Below are 20,345 nucleotides of genomic sequence, written 5' to 3'. Positions count from 1 at the left end.
GTTGTTATAATTGCTTGCGATGTCATTTGCAGCACCTGTAGCACTCCTCGCGGCAGGGGATACGGCTTTCGTTCATGGGTCAATGGCATCCTGTATTATGTGCTGCATGGCAATCTAGCCCATTGATAACTTGTATGCTTTTCATTGTATGCGTTAGGGGCTTAGCTGCAGCCTTACTAGCCACTGTGGGAGGAGGTTGCTTTTTTCGTACCTCTTTTGGGGACGGAGCATTGGGTAGTTCTCAAAAAAGTTCCTTTTGAGGCAACACAATTAAAGTGCTACATTCTGCATCAGTGACACACACACAAGCACGCTGTTTGTTGTTGGGTATCGGGGAAGAGTTCTTTAGTATCTTTCTGTTTCTTTAACTTAGTACTAAGTTTAGTGCTAGTAGTAGAAATATGTCCATACATAGCTTCATACATCTCGATCAGAATCTGAGCAGGGCTCGCTAAAGTAACTGACTCTGGGCAAGCTTTATTGTGTCTTCTCTTCATCTTGTAGGCATCAGCGTGCCACAGTCAAATTCAAACTTGCGAAACTAAAAAGCAAAAATAACGGAGCTGTGTGCTCATGCATACCCCAGCAAACACCGTGCGTCACTGTTACTGAATATTAGCAACAATGCTTCTTTCCCATTGTCGCTTAATAGTGAGAAACTTTCTTGTGAACTACTTGGTGCTGTAGCCTCCAAAAATTCAAACTTGCTCCTAATGCACTTAGTAAAGCCCTCAACACACACAAGGAAAAGTTCCTATCCTAATAATTATCCAGTAGGCTCCTTGAAGACAAGGGCTTAATAATATTAATATGGGATACTGTTGGAGCTGCAGACGCTCATCTTATTCCATTACGCCCCCATAAATTTTTCTGTTAAGTACATGGCAATCACTTATGCAACATTGGCACTCCCATGTTAGTCTTGCTGTGCTATATACGCAATGCCAGGTGCTGTAATAGGTCGACAATGAAAATAACACTCATGGGTAAAGCTAAAGCGATTAGAATGTTTAAAGCAGTTAAAAAACAAATGCAGACTGAGGCGCAGAGAAATGAAGAGAATGCAAGCACTCCTTTGTCTGCGTTTGCCCATGCCGCTTTCAACATTTCAACCATGAATACATAACATCTTGCCCAATTTTGGGTTCTCTTGGATGCTAAAGCGGTGTCAGATCCTCATGACTAACCATTTCAACTGGATGAATCTACCGCAGTAGTGGTATAGCAGTAGAGCATCCGCCTCGTATGTGGGAGGTACTGAGTTCAAATCCCCGTGCCGCCAGAAACCCTCCGTTTCTTTCTGATGGGTAGAGATGTCCCTTGGCCTGGTGCTCGGCTTCTTGTGAGGGTTCACATCTTGAAAGAGATTTCATGCGTGCTCTCTGGGCACCTATTGTCCAACGACAGATGGTCTTGTTGAAGAGCATCAGCCTCGGCTGCCTTGAGGCAAGTGCAGCCACTAGGTACCTACCGGTGAAATAGGTACAAGCATGCTCCCGGTCTGGTGGGATGGATACACACTAAGAAAAAAATAGTATCCCTTACTCTTTTCGAAGAGTCTGGACTCGCCACATAAATGACACATTTTGGGGGAGACACCCGAACTCCCTTTCGCCAGAGAGTCCGAAGACTATCTGTGATGTATACAAGGTGGTTACTTAACTCCTCACGCAGTAGTCTTGCACACTCTTTTCTAGTAGTCTCCTGGACCCTCTCAAGAGTCTCAAGAGTCACAAGACTACTGCTGAGGGAGTCTGTTAACTCTTCTAGATAGTCAGACGACTCAAGATAGAGGGTCACATGACTACTACTGAGGGAGTCTGTTAACTATTCTAGGTGAGTCAGCCAACTCAAGATAAAGGGTCACATGACCACTGTTGAAGGAATCAGGTAACTATTCTTGACGAGTCTGATGACTCCATTAGTATGTGTCGCGATACCCCAAGTGCTTGGTGCAGGACTCTTGCAAATAGAGTAAACTAACCAATCCATGTAAGTCATTCGACTCTCTGCTGGCAGTGTCGAGCCACTTTTCAAAATGCGTCACAAACTTTTGCCGACAGTGCAAAGTGACTATCGTGAAAAGACAACATAGAATAATAATGAATACATAGCTAAGCACAAGGCAGGTTAGCAACAAAAAGTGATTATTCCGTCATTTTGTTATTGTCTTCTGGAAGTGTCTTCTTTTTGGGGTTTTATGTGCCAAAACCAGTTCCGATTATGAGGCACGCCGTAGTGGAGGGCTCCGGATTAATTTTGACCACCTGGGGTTCTTTAACGTGCACTAAGACGCAAGCACATGGGCGTTTTTGCATTTCGCCTCCATCGAAAGGCTGCCACCGCGGCTTGGATTTGATCCCGCCTTCTGGAAGTGTCAAATGTATCAGTCAGCAGAGAATCACCATGAACACCAGACAGTTCTCTTTACTATTAAACAGGAATCAATGGCCAACCAAGGAAACAGTTTTAAAGAAACACCCAATATGCACCTCGCAGCTGTATGTGCATGACACTGCAATGTCACTCTGAACCATAATGACACCATAAAATCAATAATGACACCATATAATCACCATAAAATCATATGTCACTCATGCAAAAGTTCAATTCACCCCAACACAAGTCATAATTTTATATTGTCGAAAGGTTCTTAAGCTAAACCTATTTCACTGTTCCCTCAGACATACTTTTATTTAGAACTTAGGATGTAACCTCCTATGCAAATAATGTACACATGAAATGTAACAAAGGGCTACACTGGTGCAAAAAGGAGAACCAGATAATGAAGTGCAATAAAAACAATATTCCAACTTAGATTACATAATCTATGCAGTACAAAGTTCAAGACAGCAACTGGTTGGCAATCGATAATCCAATTTAACAGTAAAAACAGCTGTCTTACCTTATGGTACTCTTGTTGGCACTTTTCCCACACAACTCATGCATGTTTCTTAGCTTGACTTGAAAATTGATCTGAAAAACACCATATTAAAAAGTTGTGCATCAATTTTATTCTTTCATACAATCTGCAACCGCGCATACAAACTTGAAAACTGACAATATTACAAAAAACATACAGCAATATTTAAGCTAAACATTTTATTGAAGTTGACCTAAACATGGTTTTTTAGGACTAAGTTTTTTAAGACACCAACAATTTCACTGATTGCAATACGCACTAATACAAGACTTGCTTTAAATCAATCATGCTGGCAAAATATGTAGCATAGGTAGCTGTATTTTGCATGACAAAGATAGCGCATGAATCATGAGGACAAGGAAGGAAGCAGACCAGGTGGTACCTAAACTGAACTCAGCTGCACGCATGCAGCTGTGCACACATACAGAAAGACAAATACAGACACATACAGAAAAATCTGAAAGACGCATGCAGAAAGTAGAGCCATGAGGAAGGCTTCTTTTACTCATCACAAGTCATCCTAAGAGCAGATTACGTAACGACTGTAATTTACTCTCAGTAAATGCATTTATACGTCACTCATATAAAGTTCATGTGATCTAAAGTTCATGTGATTATATAGAAGTTCTGTCACTATGTTAAGGCGACTATATAGCAAGGGACACGTTTTGTTTAATAAATCTTGTGTTCAAGGGAAATGCTACTCAATATAATTTTCTTTTATTTTTTTTTTGTACGAGAGGTTTGAAAATTAAGCCAATTAGAGGGTTCTTCAAGCTTATTTCATATATGTTATTTTTGTTTAGCTGCTACATTTCTTCAGTTATGTCTTAAACAATGGCAAAACGTACAGTGATCTTTGCGGGCAGTTTCTTCTGTATTAAATTTTCACAAAAAGCATTGTGCTAACTTAGCTCTTTGTAGATGACAAAGTGCCGATATCTATCGAAACATGTAAACTTAGTGGGACTATGCAAGTAAAGCTCCGTACACTTTAATAATTTTTTCAAAATCCCATGCAAATAACTTTGTGCACTTACATTTGTCCGATACTAACGAGATTTGGCTTACATACTCTTCAAAGTATGCAGAATGCTAATATCTACTTGAAATTGCAATATCTTTCAAAATTATTTCAAGTGTCCAGTTTTTTGCATAGTTTCAGTAATTTTACATGCTGTTTGGGTAGATATCGGCACTTTGCAGACCGCAAAGTGCCGATATCTATGAGCTGAATAAGATGCAGCACGATCATACTTGTGAAACTGTTATATACATTAAAGTGCCCGCAGATACTTTACCACTGTGTAGGACATAACTAAAAAAAATATAGCAGTTACACAAAAGCCACTGACATACTTAAAATCTGCATATAGAACTATATGCAGCAGGATTTTTTCAAATCTCTCACTGAAATAATTTTAAAAAGTTGTTTCGAGAAGCATTTCACCTGAATAAGTGGCTGCCAATGTGTTCTACCAAAGCGTTAGACAATGCATTCAGGCAGAGCACAGGGAGTTTCAGAAATAGCACACCAAAGCATCTGCCCCAAAGCCCCATGTCCTACTTGCATTTTCTTTTGTTCTTTCATAAATTTAGTTGTATGCCACCATTTGCGTCCCTTAACACTGAGTGCGCAAAACCTTAAACACCCCATTATTACATTGAATTTTTAGCCTGTAAAAGAATAGTGTGCAAATGGGCGACATCAACTATGTTGACAATAAACAAATATTTGTTCTCACATTAATGAAACCAGTCATATAAAATATATCGCAAATTTGGAAATGAATGCAGAAAGAACCTTGCTGATTGTCAAATTAGTGCCACGAACAAGATATTTTGAAGTTTATCATTCTTAGTTTAATTCACTTCCCTCTAGTGCACGGGCTCTCAATGTAGTAGACTAACCCAGGCCTGGAAGGGAATATTTAAATCTGAAATAAAGACATACATCCCGCCACCACATGTCGGTGCTGTGTCATCAGAAGCGTGTATCTATAGGCATATAGCCTGTAAAATAATTTTTACATGATCTGTACCATTACTCTTGCATTCATAAATATTGAAAATTAGGAAATATAGTGGTGATTCAAAGCACTGCTGTAAACTTTCATGTTCGAGACATGCAATTCTCATAAGGTGTAACACAACCAATGTGTGCATGAAACCTACAGTACCGTTGGCATTCGTAAGTGTGGCAAGCCCATTTGCCACACTGACGAATGCCAAGGGTATCCTGGGTTTCATGTCTCAAACGTTGTCCACCAGAGCCACTGGTATCATTGCACTGAAAGGAAGTCACATTATTAAGACACTTATGATGGGCAGCCAGGTTTTCCTACTATAATACTGTTTTTTCCACGTTCCTACGTTCTTTCCTTTTTAAAAAAATAACGGGTGCTTGAAATAGGTGCTCAATTTTGCTCTTGAATTTATCCTGCTATGGGGCACTAGTTGAGTTAAAATTCTTGAACGTTTTACAGCGCTGCAGATAATAAATGAACAAAACATGACGTAAGTCAGCGTTTTAGCCTTACGCATTACAAGAGTTAAGAACCTATCAATTACATACACAAGTACAAAATAACTACGAGAAACTGGGCATACATACAGATATAATAGCAGGAGATGTTAAGAATTCCAAGAGAAAGGAAATATTAAGAAGTCGGTATTAAAAACATGTAACTTATAACAGTATTTGCCAAGAATCCTGAAGAGCAAATAGAACATGAAGCCCAGGGAACACTCCATGCCAATATTTGTCCATGGTTCAACAAGTGGGCACAGCTGGCGATGCTGTTTGGATAGATGGCAGACGAGGTACAGCTGCGAAATAGGTGAAACACGTAGAAGGGTCACCAAACATTGAATAGTGGGGCACAACAGGTTGCCTTGATCCTTGGCATCCTCTGACATCGACGCGTGGAGTCTGATTATGGCATCCTTTCCAAGAGGCCTGGCTCAAGTGTGTGGCCCAGCTCGGGTAAAATTTCGCAGCAACCTGAAAAACAGAAGCCTACATCTATAAACACCAAAATATTCTTCACCATAGGACAAATCTGAATCTTACCATCTACACATAGCAGATAATGAAAACAGACTACAGATCACCTGACTGAAGGTAAATAAATGTGCAAAAAGTATAAATAAATGTAAGGAACTACTTATAAGATGCAATGCTTGTCATTTTGGCTTGTGTGAATCAATAATTTCACCTTAACGTAATGTCAAGTGTATGTTACTTGGCCCTCCATATGCCCCATTTCTGTAAGAAGGCTATTGTATGCCAACTGTCCCCCCCCCCCCCAACCTAGCCCTCGACCATTTCGGATTTCCTTTTGAAAAATTGGAGGCCCTTCAATATCAGGCAAATTATGATTTTGTAAATATTTCCAGGTGAAACATTTTTTACTGGTGTAAGTTCGATGTGAATTTTGTTCTAAGGCACCGAAAGGCATAGCCAAGATACCGGTTTCTTCAATGTGAGAGCAGAACAAATTTTTCTCTGGAGAATGAAGAGGCCTTACACCTAAAATTGTTTTCCTTGATCATCAGTTTATAATGGGCCGTTAAAAATGGGCAAAATGAACTATTTTTATTTTCAGGGAAATGGCTTCTAGCAAAAGCTGTAAACTAACGTGATCCAAGTGGTCAGGACATGTACTGTGTACGCACAATGGTTTCAGAAATATATATCATGCAGAAACGCACAAAGATGAGGATGAACTCGTAGAAAACTCAGTTTTGGGGTATGTTTATCCGCAGGTTTAACAATGAGGCGGTCCTAGTAAAAGTATGCGAAATATCACTTCTGAGAGCACACTCTATTGCTTTCAAATTGGTAAAGCTTTATTAGCTCTAAGCAAGAAAAAAATTCTATAAGTGGTTTCCACTATTATCAAAATGTGCATCGTGGTTCGTCTAATCCACATAGCCTTTTGGCAGCTAAAACAAATTGCGTGGACTTGGGCATGGCTGCACCAATAGAGGGACGTGGAATAGTGGAACTACTTCAAGGTTAATTCATTGCTGAGTGGCTACAGGCTGCTTCAGTCAAGACACTGCTGGATTGCATGTATTTACCTGCATCTTGCCGTCTGCCATCGGACTGCTTGGCATCATCACTAAGGTTGCCAACTCTCTAGTGGAAGCAGTCGGGACAGGGTGGTGGTGGAAGGCAGGAGCAGGAGCCGCCAAGTTCTACCTGCAACAAATTTGCACAAATGTGTCAAGTCCTACCATGTCGTAATTTACAAAATGCAGCAGTTGTCCATGTAACGTGGTTACTAATACAAATAAAGGTAAACAGTTAGCTCCTACAACACTAGAACCCCAACAATAACGAAGCCGAAGTTATGTTTATGAAAATGCCAGCAAAGACGAAAAAGAGTGTGCAACCCGAACCTGAGCTCATGCCACCAAGTGGTGTGCTAATCAACTGCAAGCCTGCCATCTTAAAATGTCATCGTATATTTTTTAACCTGCCTTAATTCAAGTTGAGCATCTCTTGACAAAAGTAAATCAAGCTAATTTATTTACTAATTTCTATGGCCATTAATGCAATAAAGTGTAAGCTGCGAATCAAGCTGGCCAACTGGGTAGTGCTAACAAAGTGCTTCTCTAAATCTTATTCTTGTTTCTCTGCCTGTCTTGGCTCTAGCATTAGAATACAGAAAAACTTTCACATTCTTGACATTTCACCCTGCCAATTTTTATTACATAATGCATAATACTTCAGCAAGAGCAATAATGGTTCCTTTTAACGGTAAATTGTGGTAGAACGAGAAATGTCACTGGAGCCAACACGCTGACTGACAACGTGCGACAACACGTTGTCTTATTCTCCTTGTCGAAACATTGGCTCCATACTCTTTGTTCGATGACTCTTCATCATTTGAAGTCTCTTGTGTTACTGTGTGTGTACATATGTTCTTTCATTGTTGCGTTGATGAAATTGTAATAACAGAGAATTAGTAATCGTACCCGACGAGAAGTTTTAGCTTGTTGGTAGACGAGGACAGAGTAACTGCGCAACATTCATACACGGACAAAGGAGGCTTATGTGTCTTGTCTCCTCCAGCCATGTCTCGCCCTTGAGTGATTACTCTGTCTCTATGTTAACGTATTACCATTTGCACAATACTAAAATGAATAAGGCAGGAACGAGGACAAAAAAAATTACAATAAATTGCATCATACTGCTAAGGAGATATGCCAAAGTGCCTGCTACAATTTCTCACCCATAACGTGCTGGATAAGATGGCTACTTTCTGTGGCTGTTGCTGCTTCTTTAATACCTAAAATAAAATACATTTCAAAATTACAAAATATGCAGGACAACGGCAGTAGCGTAAGAGATAACACAACATTGTTTCTACAAGGTAAACTAATCTCTGATACATGACAGACGAAATTTTTAAAAATTAAATTAGTAGAATACACCATACCTCATTAAATTTCATTCAACGCTGTCAGTGTTACTTGGCACAAGAAAAAAAGTATTTCTGCATGGCAGCAGTAAAATAGTACACAGAATTCTACTTTTACAACAAAATATCCTACAGCGATTAAGCCAACTACAGCTGTATGTACTTGCTATGCACGTGATCATCATCATCATCAGCCTATTTTATGTCCACTGCAGGACGAAGGCCTCTCCCTGCGATCTCCAATTACCCCTGCCTTGCGCTAGCGTATTCCAACTTGCGCCTGCAAATTTCCTAACTTCATCATCCCATCTGGTTTTCTGCCGACCTCGACTGCGCTTCCCTTCTCTTGGTATCCATTCTGTAACCCTAATGGTCCACCGGTTATCCATGCTACGCATTACATGGCCTGCCCAGCTCCAATTCTTCCGCTTAATGTCAACTAGAATATCGGCTATCCCCGTTTGTTCTCTGATCCACACCACTCTCTTCCTGTCTCTTAACGTTAGTCCTAAGATTTTTCGTTCCATCGCTCTTTGTGCGGTCCTGAACTTGATCTCTAGCTTCTTTGTTAAACTCCAAGTTTCTGCCCGATATGTTAGCACCAGTGCTATGTAAGTACTATGGCTGTATTGTTATACGTACAATAGCCAAGACAGGATTAACTTGTTTGGGTTCATATGCAGCTCATTGGGATGTATAACTTTGCAATGAACTCATTTCTGCTTGCCAAATATACAAATACCAATATACTCACATAAAAATACAAATCAAAGAACCATTTCTTTCACAAAACACAAGACACAAAATAGAAAATCGAGTAATAATAGTCTCCGCGCGCATTCCTAGGACCCGTCTGCAACTGCCAAGAGAAACGTCGTGCCAAGAGAAACGTCGCGCAAAATGTAGCCAAACCGGAAGGGCCGAGTACGCGCCGTTTGAAATCTCGGAACAAAAGCTGATACACTCACCTGAGACGTTAAGAGAAAAATGGCACAGTCACTCCCTGCTGGTAGGCTTTCGTATGCATCCGGCAGTCTCTGTGAGTTACGATCTCTCACATCACAATGAAAGACGACGCAGTGCAGACCGCAACACTTCGGGTGATAGCCACGGTCCGGCGAGCAATACTTGTTCGCTGTCGGCCAAGACGAAATCGGCGACACGCTACTGCTGGCCGTTCTTGTCGTCGCAATCAAGAAGCACGGAAAGAAGTTCCCATCGTAACTTGCCGTAATGTTCGGTTGCACTCGCCGCTAACGCAGCGCTTTCAGGGCCGTTCAACGACGACAGCGAGCACGCGCGTGCATATTGCAACACAACTACAAAATGGCGCCGGGCTTTGGATGGCTTCGACTTTGGATCACTTTAGGGCCGCAAAAATCATAAACTAGTTTCGGTTTTCTTCCCTCGCGCTGAAAAAAAATGTTTTGCTCACTGATAATTTTGCTTCACGTAAATAATGTTCACGAATGAAAGAGCCATGAATTTAAACAAGGTAGAACTATTCCCGTTTATTTTTGATAGTGATTATATGGACACAACCGGTGAAATTTATCGGTTGGCGTTGCCGTGAGCTTACGTATGAAGTCCAAGTGTGATAAGATGCTATCCCGCGCCGTTGACTGCGCGCGTGCGAGCAAGTGAGGGTGAGCCGCGCCGTTGACTCCGCGCGTGAGAGCAAGTGTTCGAGGGTGAGCCGCGATGGATAGTGGCTTGATGGGCGCGCAATGAAACGTGATAACACGCGCGAAAGCCGGGGGAAGGGAGGCGTTGGTTTAGCGCGCGTCTCCGCCTGTCGTTGCTCTGAAACCGGTATTGCGCCACACTCGCCCTGTTAGAGGTAATCTCCGATGGGTCCAAAAGCGGGGTGAGCCGAGGTAGCGTAATTTAAAGTTTCGGAGACGCGTTGGAGGAAAGAGGCAGCAGAAGCGTTTGGTCCCCTCTCTTTGCGCTCATCACGCCATTGCTGTGACAGCAAGAGTTCGCGATCAATTGAGTGAGATCTGTTTATGTTAGCACGTGCGCGTGTGACCTCATGCTTGCTAATGTAATTAGTAAACGAATGTTTACTGCAATTTATACAGCCGATGAAACTACGAATCTTGCTTCGTGCAGTTGTTTAATACATTGCTATAGCTATCAAAGTTACGTCTTTCGGGGAAACTGCGACTTTTTGTTATTATATTTCTAAGGGGGCTCAAAAGCTGTGTAGTGTACGCTGATATTTCTTTCTGGTCGCGGAACGGAACGAACCGCGGTAGCCCAGTGGCTGTGGCATTGTGCTTCTGAACTCGAGGTCACGGGTACGATTACAACCGCGGCGGCCGCATTCCAATGGGGGCAGAATGCAAAACCGCTCGTGCACCGTGAATTCCGGGCACGTTAAACAACTCGAGCTGCTGAAAATTAAACTACAGTTTCCCATTAGCGTGTATCTCATAATAAGATCTCGGTTTTGGCACATAAACCCTCAAAATAAAATTTTACGTCACAGAACTACATTTACAATCGGCACTGTTGAGTGCATCCACGGAACTTGTTAACTCGTTGATATGCTCTGTTTAGTAGCCAATCTTTTTTTTTTTGAGATTTGCTAATGGTCATAATACAGTGTGACAAATCCTGGTATTTCTTAACACAGAAAACCAGCTATCGCTTAAACATGCGAGCTGTCAACAGACATGGTCAAGGAAAATCCACATTGCAGAACATGGGACGAAAAAAGTCGAGGTTTTGACGGAAGCCCGTCGGGTCGGGAGGCATCATGAAGAAGGGTAAAAGAAGGACACCGACCACTGAAAGAATGCAATAAAAGACGTTGCGGCTCCCGTGACGGGAGCCTTGTTCACGATCTGTAGCCTTGTTGACAATCTGAACAACAGATTGTGAACAAGGCTCCCGTCACGGGAGCCGAAACGTCTTTTCTTGCATTCTTTCAGTGGTCGGTGTCCTTTTTTTACCCTTCTTCATGGGACGAAAGAGTGAGACATTGCGATTTGCGACATGACGATTTCCATTGCGACATGGCGATTTCCGTTGGAGGCGAGCCAAGGGACGATGACCGTCGTGGAAGGCCAGCCAAGGCAGGATGACGGCAATGGTCATCAGATGAGGCAGGCGACGGCTGCATTACCGTGGCCCGAGGACTCGAACGGCTGTGGGGCGGGTTGCTTCCACCGCCACAACCTCGCGTGCCACCTCGAGCAAGAGGCGGCTTCAAAGCAAAGACCTCGGTAGGCCTCACCCCGGACACAGCCTAAAGATGCTCCAACAGGCGGCTACGAGCAGGCTACAGCCAGGCCTGCTCCAAACGGCGTCACGCCAGGCGCCACTCTGTGTCTGCACCGACAGGCAGGCGCGTTGTCCTCAGGGCTGCCTCTAGTACCGCGGCAGGAGCTCCCGAAACACTGCACTGGTTCTTCGTCTTCTAAGTCGCTAGCCCCCTCTGCCCGTTTGGCAACCACCTCTCTTCTTACTTCTCTATTGTTTCTTTTCTGAACACTGCCAAGCACGCAAGCTGCGCCTGGCTCGCCTTCTTCTGTTTCTTCTTCCTTCATTCACAGTCTTCAAGAGTTTTCAAGCAGTTCACACACATAAACAACACTCATAAGGTCTTTGCACTACACCTGGTGCTTGGCCATTATGGGACCTCAGCGCTTGGAAAGGGAATTTGGGGCACCACATGGGAATTTGCCACTATTGGGAATGGCCCAGACCTACTTCTTTTTGTGCTCATGAGGGTTTTGACTGGTATTTAGAGCACAGGCTCCTCTCCCTAAAGAAAGCCGAACGCCATGCTGGGGTACACTTGTGTCCATTTGAATCAGTGGGCGCCGTGCAGCGGTAGAAATTGAACCTACGACCTCCTGCGGCCGAGGCGGGCAATCTACAACAAGGGCAATCAAACAAATATACTCTACATGTGAAGTAGCGGGAGCCATTTTGACAAGACAAACTGTAAGCTGATGCGCTCACCAAAGTAGCAGGGCAAAAAATTCTCTTGGGAAAGATTCAACCACTGGAGACAGGCAGCTACTTGTGTTGTGACCCTATGTGAATGAGTAGGCCAATAGTAAAAGGTCGCTTGAAAGCTCGACTATATGTTTGCCTCAGGCGCTCCCGGACACAGCGCATTGAACTTAGAAGCCTGAAGTACCTTTCCACTGCTTGGTAAGTTTGCCCATTAGTGTAAATGGCTTCGTGCAAGCAGTCCCTGTTCTGGCCTCTTGCTTCAGCTCATACATCCCCCCCAGACAACTTGCTGAAGTAGGCTCAATCACAAAAACTTGGATACATCACAGGATGCATTCATGCTGCAGTTATGCTAATGTCGCATGACGCTAAAGTTTGAAGCTGGCCACCCACATTCCCTCTAATGTATTATGGAAATCCATTCTATTGTCGATTTGCCATTAATATTTGGTCAGAGGTCTCAATGTATTTAAACAAATTTAACATTATCGTGACTTCAGCTGTGAAAACTTTTCAGTGTATGTGAAAACGTCCTTGTGGTTACAGCATTTATAAAATATTGTGGACAGATATATGAATATTTAGCTCATGTATGATGCCCATGTGCTACATAAACACTTTATGAAAGCATCTAGGGCTGGGATAGTGTAATTATTCTATTGGAATTGTCTTGTGTGTTGTAAGGGTAGCATTCTGCCTACATTATCATGATTGGCTGGCTATGTGCAGTGGATGATAAGAATGGAATATAGAATGAAGGGAAAGGAATCACTACAGTATACCAGTCCTGCTGATACTTTGCAGCATACTTCTTGTGGAATTAGCATACGCACTAGGTATTTTTATGCGTTTGTTTATTCCTATTTTAAACACTTAAGAAAATGACAGAAAGTGGGTGGCTATGATATATGCAGGGTAAAATCTTAAGTTAATTTCCACAGCCACCTAGTTCAGCCTAATCTACGGCGCACTAAGATTGTGTCGAAAAGCCAGCTACCAAAGAATCAAACAAAGGTGTAACTTACAAGAATGGACATGTCTTATTTTCGAACCTTGAAAACACACATTTAAAATAAGAATTTAAGCTTGAGAAATATGCACTCCTGGCTTGCCCTCCAGTTTCTTAAACTTCAGTAGTGTCGTCCCATAGTAGGTGGTCCTCAGTGGTGTCAGTGGAGCTTCAGATGCCAGTTCTCTTGAAGCTTTTGATGACTGTGTCATCAGAAATCATGTTCTGTGCCTCTAGGACCAATGGACACAACAGTTCCACTGGCAGCCTTTTAAACTTGCCTCCTGGTGTCAGGGAATGATCACAAATAGTGCTGTGATTCTTTGTATGTAGAAGGCAGCTGCTGACATGTTCTAATGAAGCCCATGCCGCCACATGAAGTACATCATCCAGTCGCTGCTTGCGTGAAGTTTGTAGTTGGAATGCCCTGCTTCCTTGTAAGTCAGCAAGCCTCCTTCTGGATCATTTAAATTTACACAGCACACTCATGAAGCCCATGCCGCCACATGAAGCACATCATCCAGTCGCTGCTTGCATTGAAGTTTGTAGTTGGAATGCCCTGCTTCTTTGTAAGTCGGCGAGCCTCCTTCTGTATCATTTAAATTTACACAGCACAGCTGTCCAGAGGCTTCTGAGCTATAAAGCACTGCTACTTCAACTTGCGGGTAAAAATCAGTCTTGGGTCAGCGGAAATTCCTGCTTGCCTTGCTGGTAGCATTCAGCTTTTCATGCGGCCGTCTCTAACGGCAGATGTGTACTTTGCTGACGCGAAAGTGCCTTCTCAATTAACGACTGCCATTCTACAAAGCATGTTGAAATGCTTTGAGCTTGAAGTGGGTGCTGTAGCTAGCTTGCGACCTTACGTGGCACGCTAGCAGTCTGATCACTCCATGCATGCGCGGCATGACCTGTCTAGACTGACAAAAAAAACGGAAAATACTAGCTTTGTGCATATAGCACTAGATAGCTCCAGTGCTGGTACTGCCACTGGCATCCGCAGCTGGCCATTATCATCAGTCGAAGTCAAAACCAGGCCACCGGTTGCAGTGCTGAGTTGCAAGTGTGGTCATTGTGTGGGAGAGGGTAAAATATGTGAATTTTCGTAACGTGCATACTTACGGTGCGTACTATTATTAATTAACCAAGCAGGTATGCAGTAAGGCCTATGTTGGGATTATTGGTGCTATTCAATAGGAATCTGTGTAATGAAAACAGCTTGATGTGCCTGGCCTACAATTACTCGAAAATATGCATTTGCTTCCAATTGGCCCTTCACTAGCCACAAAGCCAGCTTCAAAACAGTCATAAATATTACTTGTACTGCTTTCACCACCCGTTGGTCCTTTAATAATGTTTACGCTCAATTCCTCATTTCTCAGTGTATTAATCAACACAACAAGTATTGTACTTAGTTTTCTGTCGTATGGCAATAATGGCTCATTTGTTTGTGAATCTGTTTTCACAACGCGGACGACACCATGTCAAAGGAAGTTATGGAAAAGAGACTGAAAGCAGTGCACTGGTACCCCTTGCAGAAATTGGGTAATGTGCTGTAGTAGGGAACTTTGCAATAAAGTTTTATCTCTGTTCATATTGCTTTCAGATGTTATAAATGCGATTTACACATCACACACATACCATGACCTGAAGTTTTGGATGGAATGGTGAGCATATTTATGCAGTGAGCCATCATAAGTGCCGACTGGCATACTCTAGTGTTCAAAGGCACTGAATATATTCTAATTAAGACTGCAAGACTGTAATGCAATCACAGTCAGAATTCATCAATTCAATAAACAATACACATTTGAACAGTGGTCTCCGGTACAATGGCATACCGACAAACAGTAGAATAGGTAGTAGACAGGTAGTAGACTTGTAGGCTTGTAGACCTGTAAACTTGTATGCCGATTGGCTAGTAGACCATCAAGGTCTGAAATTAGGGTTAGCCAGCAGACATGTAAGCTGATAGCTGGTTGGAATGTTTTACTGGAGATATTAATATAAAATTCCCGACCCGCCGTAGTGGCTAAGGCGTACGTACGTTGCTCTACTGAACTAAAATCTCAGGATTGAATCCCGGGCGCGGCAGCATTTTGATGGGAGTGAAATGCACTAGATGCCTGTGTGCCATATGCATTGGGTGCACATTAAAAAACCACAGGGAGTTAAAATAATTCGGAATGCCCCGATCACTAGCGTGTGCCTCATCATAAAATTGTGGTTTTCGCATGTAAAAACCCAGATTTTAATTTATTGAATTTCCAAATATCACCATATACATGTATATAAGAGCGCCCCCTCTCCCATATATGGACATACTAAAACTTTAAAAGTGGCCTTATATAGAAAGGTCCCATATATGGGACCTTTCTATGGGCGAAAGGTCGCATATTAAAGATTTGGCAGATATGGCCATATATAGCACATAAGGGTCCCATATATGGACATATTAAAAATTGGGCAGATATGGCCATATATAACATATAAGGGGGCCATATATGGTATAGAATAAATGGTCACGGCCTATGATGAAACACAACTGTATTTACATTACGTACAGTAATTGAATCGAATGCTGTCCATGGCGGACGCTGTCTCTTTCTTCCACTTTGTCGTCTTCTCCGTGCGTCCGTGCTCCCGCGTGCCTTGCAGTTGTCTTCTTCTTTTTCTCTAGCTCTTCGAAGAAGGGTAAATATTCAATATCCTCCGCATCCCGGAAAGGCGCGCAGTTTGAGTCTGTTAGAGCGAAGAAAGTTCAATTGGGTACAAAAGTTGGACGGGTCGGCGTATTACAGAGCCGTTTGGAAGCTTCAACGAACAGGTTCTGATATTTTCATCACATCCTCGATGTACTTCTTGGATTCGTCCCGTCTTCCATAGTTGTCGCGGTGCATTTTCTTCGTAAAGAAGCACAAGATCACGAGCTTTCAGATTGTTCGAAGCTTGAACATTGGCATAGTGTGCTGAGCACAAGCTAAGAAGATATTCTCTGCTCCATCTTCTCCCAAAGTGCTCCAGTAACTGCTTGCGATCAAGCCACTTTCTTGTGACCGTAGATCTTGACCTTGGCGTATGGACATCTTCGTTGTGGTAAGGAAGCCTTGTTAGTCGTTTACCGGTTAAGAAATGAGCCGGAGTAAGTATTTCCACTTCTGCTGGTGACTTTGACAAGTAAGTGAGGGGCCTGGAGTTTACTACTGCCTCTACCTCATACAATACCGTCGTTAATTCCGTCGGTTTGCCTTGCCAAGGATCTTCCGGAGGCTGGTTTTCACAGTTCTTATCAATCTCTCCCAGAAGCCGCCCCACCATGCAGCTCTTTCTGCAATGAACTTCCATTCTATTCTTCTTTGAGAGCAATAGTCTTGTAGCTCTCCACTGAACAATACTCTTGCCAAGGAGGCGATTTCATTGACGCTTTCTTGAAAGCCTGCGCGTTGTCGGTGTATATTACGTCAGGCAATCCACGACGCAATAAAAATCGCCGAAACGTGAGCAGGAAACTTTCTGCTGACAGTCCGGTGGTTAATTCAAGGTGTACTGCTCTTGTAACGGCACAAGTAAATAACACTATTTAGACCTTCGACGTACTGTGTTTCATATATAGAGGTCCAGCAAAATCGATTCCAACCGCTTGAAAAGGATCAGATCGGCGTACTCGTTCACTTGGTAATGGTGCAACAGGTGCGCTGCTGGACTTTAAGCTTGTCTTGATGCAAGCGTTGCATCCTCTGATGACTTTCTTTACAGTTTGTCTTCCGCGGGGTACCCAAAATTTCTCCCTAAGCTCGGCAAGGGTATCTAGCAGACCACCGTGGAGTGTACGGTTATGGCAGTCTCTTATGACAAGTTTTGTCATTTGGTGAAGCGGAGGCAACAAAATAGGATGTTTAACTTCTTCCGCTTCCTGTGAGAATTGCAGTCGTCCACTTACACGCAATCTTCCTGCCATGTCGAGAAAAGGATGAAGCATTCTCAGGTCTGAATTGCGATTCAGCTGTTCCTTTTCAAAGCTTGTTTCAAAGCGAGTTCCAAAAGCCACCCTTGTCATGTGTCACACCACTTTATTTCCGTGCTCACGTTGGTTTCGACGGGAATTCAGGGCGCAGGCTCCTTTCCCAAGCGCATCACCCCTGAAGGCAGCCGAACGCCAGGCCGGGGTACGCTTGTACCCTTTTGAACCAGTGGGTGCCCGGCGGCGGTGGGAATCGAACCCACAGCCTCCCGCAGCCGAGGCGGGCGTTCTACCACTAGGCCACGGATTTCAGGACCTGGTTTTCTCCTAGAGGGTATATGCTTGAACCATAGGAATCTCAACGCATCTCTGTCTTCCAATTGTACGCTAATCTGGAGAAAGGCTTTCTCCATGTCCGCCGTCAGAACAATACGGTTCATACGAAAACGTATGAAAAGAGCAACCAATTCGGCTAGTCGCTTTGGTCCTTTCTCGAGATGGTCATTGAGGGACGATGAATCAGGATCGTGAGAGGATGCGTCAAAAACTACTAGTACTCGAGTAGTTGTAGACTCGCTTCGCACAACAGCGTGATGCGGCATGTAGTAGACCTTAGAGGGCTGCGCCTCAATTTGGCTAGGTACTCTCTCGGCGTGACCCATTTTCATATAGTTCATGATGGTGGTATCATATTCTATGGCAAACTCTGGATTGCTCTTCATTTTCTTTCCGAGACACATCAGTCACTTCCGTGCTTGCAATAGATTATCGTCTAGTTGTCCACAGCTTTCTTTTCACGGTAGGGCAACTTGGTAGTGACCGTTGATGAAGGCGATATCGTGATCAAATTTTCCTAGCACCATATTAGGTTCCTTAATATTTGGAGTGTTGTCGACTGGCGTAATCCCAATGCTCTCTAACTCCCAGGACTTTCGAAGTAGATCGTCGATAGAGTCGGTAGATGCATTTACTCGCAATACGCATGCGTTGAGTGCTGCTTCCAAAGAGGTGTTGAACGAAAGTGGTCCTTGTAACATCCAGCCAAATGCAGAACCCAGCGCCACCAAGTCTGCCTGGCAAAGGCATCGTTTCATTTCTCCGGACATGAATTGCCGTAGCTGGTCAGCACCAATTAAAAGGCTAATACCAGGAACAGCCGCCATGCCTGGTAACAACAGCTTATCTGCAATGAGGTGTCCGTCGCTTTCAATGGTTGTAACAAAGTCATGCTCGAGTGGTACTTGAACAACATCCTTGCAGACGAACGGAACTTCAATGGCCTGTACCAGGTATTCCCGATTGTCATACTGACTGCGAAGTTTTAGTTCGACAATGCGATGTTGGATGTTAACCGAGCTTGTCTGTCCAAACGTATTTAGCTGTAAATTCACCGATCCCAGTTCTTTCAAGCCAAGTGTCTTGGATACGTGTTCACGAATGAACGTGCACTGGCTTCCGCTGTCTACAATTCCACGAATGTAGGCCCTCTGATTTTGTCCGATAATTCATGCCCAAAATCTGTGCATTAAAACCTCAGCATCCACGAACGAACGAGAGCTGGTATGAAGACTGTTCGCGGTTACAGGGTCTTTCTTGTTCCGTCTTCTTAGGTTTCCACTTGGGATCGCACATTGAGGTGACGTGTCTTCCTCCGCATGGTCCACACTTGATTTTTCGATGACAGTTCGTGGCAAGATGTCCTCTCACGGTGCATCGATAACATCGGTTCTCTGTAGCAAATTTCTTCAACTTTTCTTCATGGTTCATGACGCTGTCACAAACTGGAGTTGAGTGCTTTGAAGACCCACAGAAGAGACAGTCCTTGTCTTTAACTTTCGAGGAAGATTGCAGGACAGCTGCTGTTGGTAAGCTGGAGTGCAAGTTTCTTCTCTCCTCGGGTGGTTTAGCGCATTTCTTTCCTTTAAAGTCATAAACTCCACTTCTTTCTCGGCTTTCAACTTCCACGCGAAGATAGGTCAAGAGTTCTTGCAACTCCTCGTCGGCTGTCGCTGTCGTTGCACCTTGCTGTTGTACAGAGCCTGAACTGTCGATAGCAGACGGTGATGACTTTAAACTGGCTTCTTTTCGGTAATAGCCAATGACAATGTCTGCTGGCAATGCCTTCATTAGAATGTCCGTCATCATAGTTGCATAGCTGGCAGGACTGACGTTTAGACCTTTCAGGCCTCTGATATGGCACTGCACATAATCCAATAGCCTTCGAAGATTGTATACATCTTCTGAGGAAGCAACTGCTGGTAGTGTGCGCAGACGGCGTAGATGCTCCTGCACATTGCGACGCTTATCGCCAAAACGACTCTTTAGAATTTCGCTGGAGTCGTCGTAGCACTCGCCTGTCGCTTGTAGACCAGAAATTGAAGCTGCTGCTGTACCGCTCAGAAGATTCTTCAGATATTCAAATCGTTCTCCTTTCGTGAGCTTTTCGTTTTCATGCACAGACGCCTTTAATTGCACCCAAAAAGCAGGCCACTGACAAAGCTGTCCGTCGAATGTCTGCAACTGTAGAATTGGTAGCTTGATTGATTTGCGCGGGGCGCGATCATCGAGTGCATTTGATGAACCTGCAGCTGCGGAAGAGGCAGTCGTAGAACACTGATTTTGACGGAGTAGCCACTCCCGAGCCTTCAGCTCCCCCAGCATTCTTCGCGCAGCATCTTGATAAGTCAACACAGTTTCAAATTCTGTCGCGAACTCGTCCTCAGGGATAGCTTCTTCGAGATCGGCGTTAAGCTTGTCCAAGTCCTCATTATTTGCGTGTAGTCGTTCGATCAAAGAGGAAATATTTGCACTGTCAGCGCTTTCAATCACGGCTTTCGCTTCATTGATGAGCCGCGTATTGATCTGGCGTCGTGCCGTTCGCTTTTCTTTAAGGACCTTGAGGCGGTTCATCTTGTGTTTCAGGCATGGGGACATCGCTCACCTTCTCAGATGAATGCTCAGTAGATGTCTTATCACGGCGAAGGGTAACGGCGGATGGTCCAGTTCGGTCGTACCGGCTGGCTTTCGGAAGAGGTTTCCGCTGTCCCTGCG

General features: G+C 43.7%; 1 long non-coding RNA gene across 2 annotated transcripts; it reads right to left on the bottom strand.

Annotated features, from left to right (window-relative positions):
- Window positions 1–5,826: 5,826 nt before the first annotated feature.
- Window positions 5,827–9,376, bottom strand: LOC125945215 (uncharacterized). 2 transcript variants are annotated; one of them, XR_007466700.1, is made up of 3 exons: window positions 9,324–9,376; window positions 7,010–7,130; window positions 5,827–5,927 (listed from the first exon to the last, which is right to left on the bottom strand). It is a non-coding gene; the product is annotated as an uncharacterized LOC125945215 (long non-coding RNA). The 2 variants fall into 2 exon arrangements; XR_007466699.1 differs by lacking the exon at window positions 9,324–9,376 and adding an exon at window positions 8,167–8,225.
- Window positions 9,377–20,345: the final 10,969 nt, after the last annotated feature.

This window comes from Dermacentor silvarum, chromosome 4, assembly GCF_013339745.2.
Source record: "Dermacentor silvarum isolate Dsil-2018 chromosome 4, BIME_Dsil_1.4, whole genome shotgun sequence".
In the NCBI taxonomy this organism is placed as follows: domain Eukaryota; kingdom Metazoa; phylum Arthropoda; class Arachnida; order Ixodida; family Ixodidae; genus Dermacentor; species Dermacentor silvarum.
The sequence above is the reverse complement of the archived record's forward strand: the minus strand, read 5'-3'. Positions and strand labels throughout refer to the sequence as shown.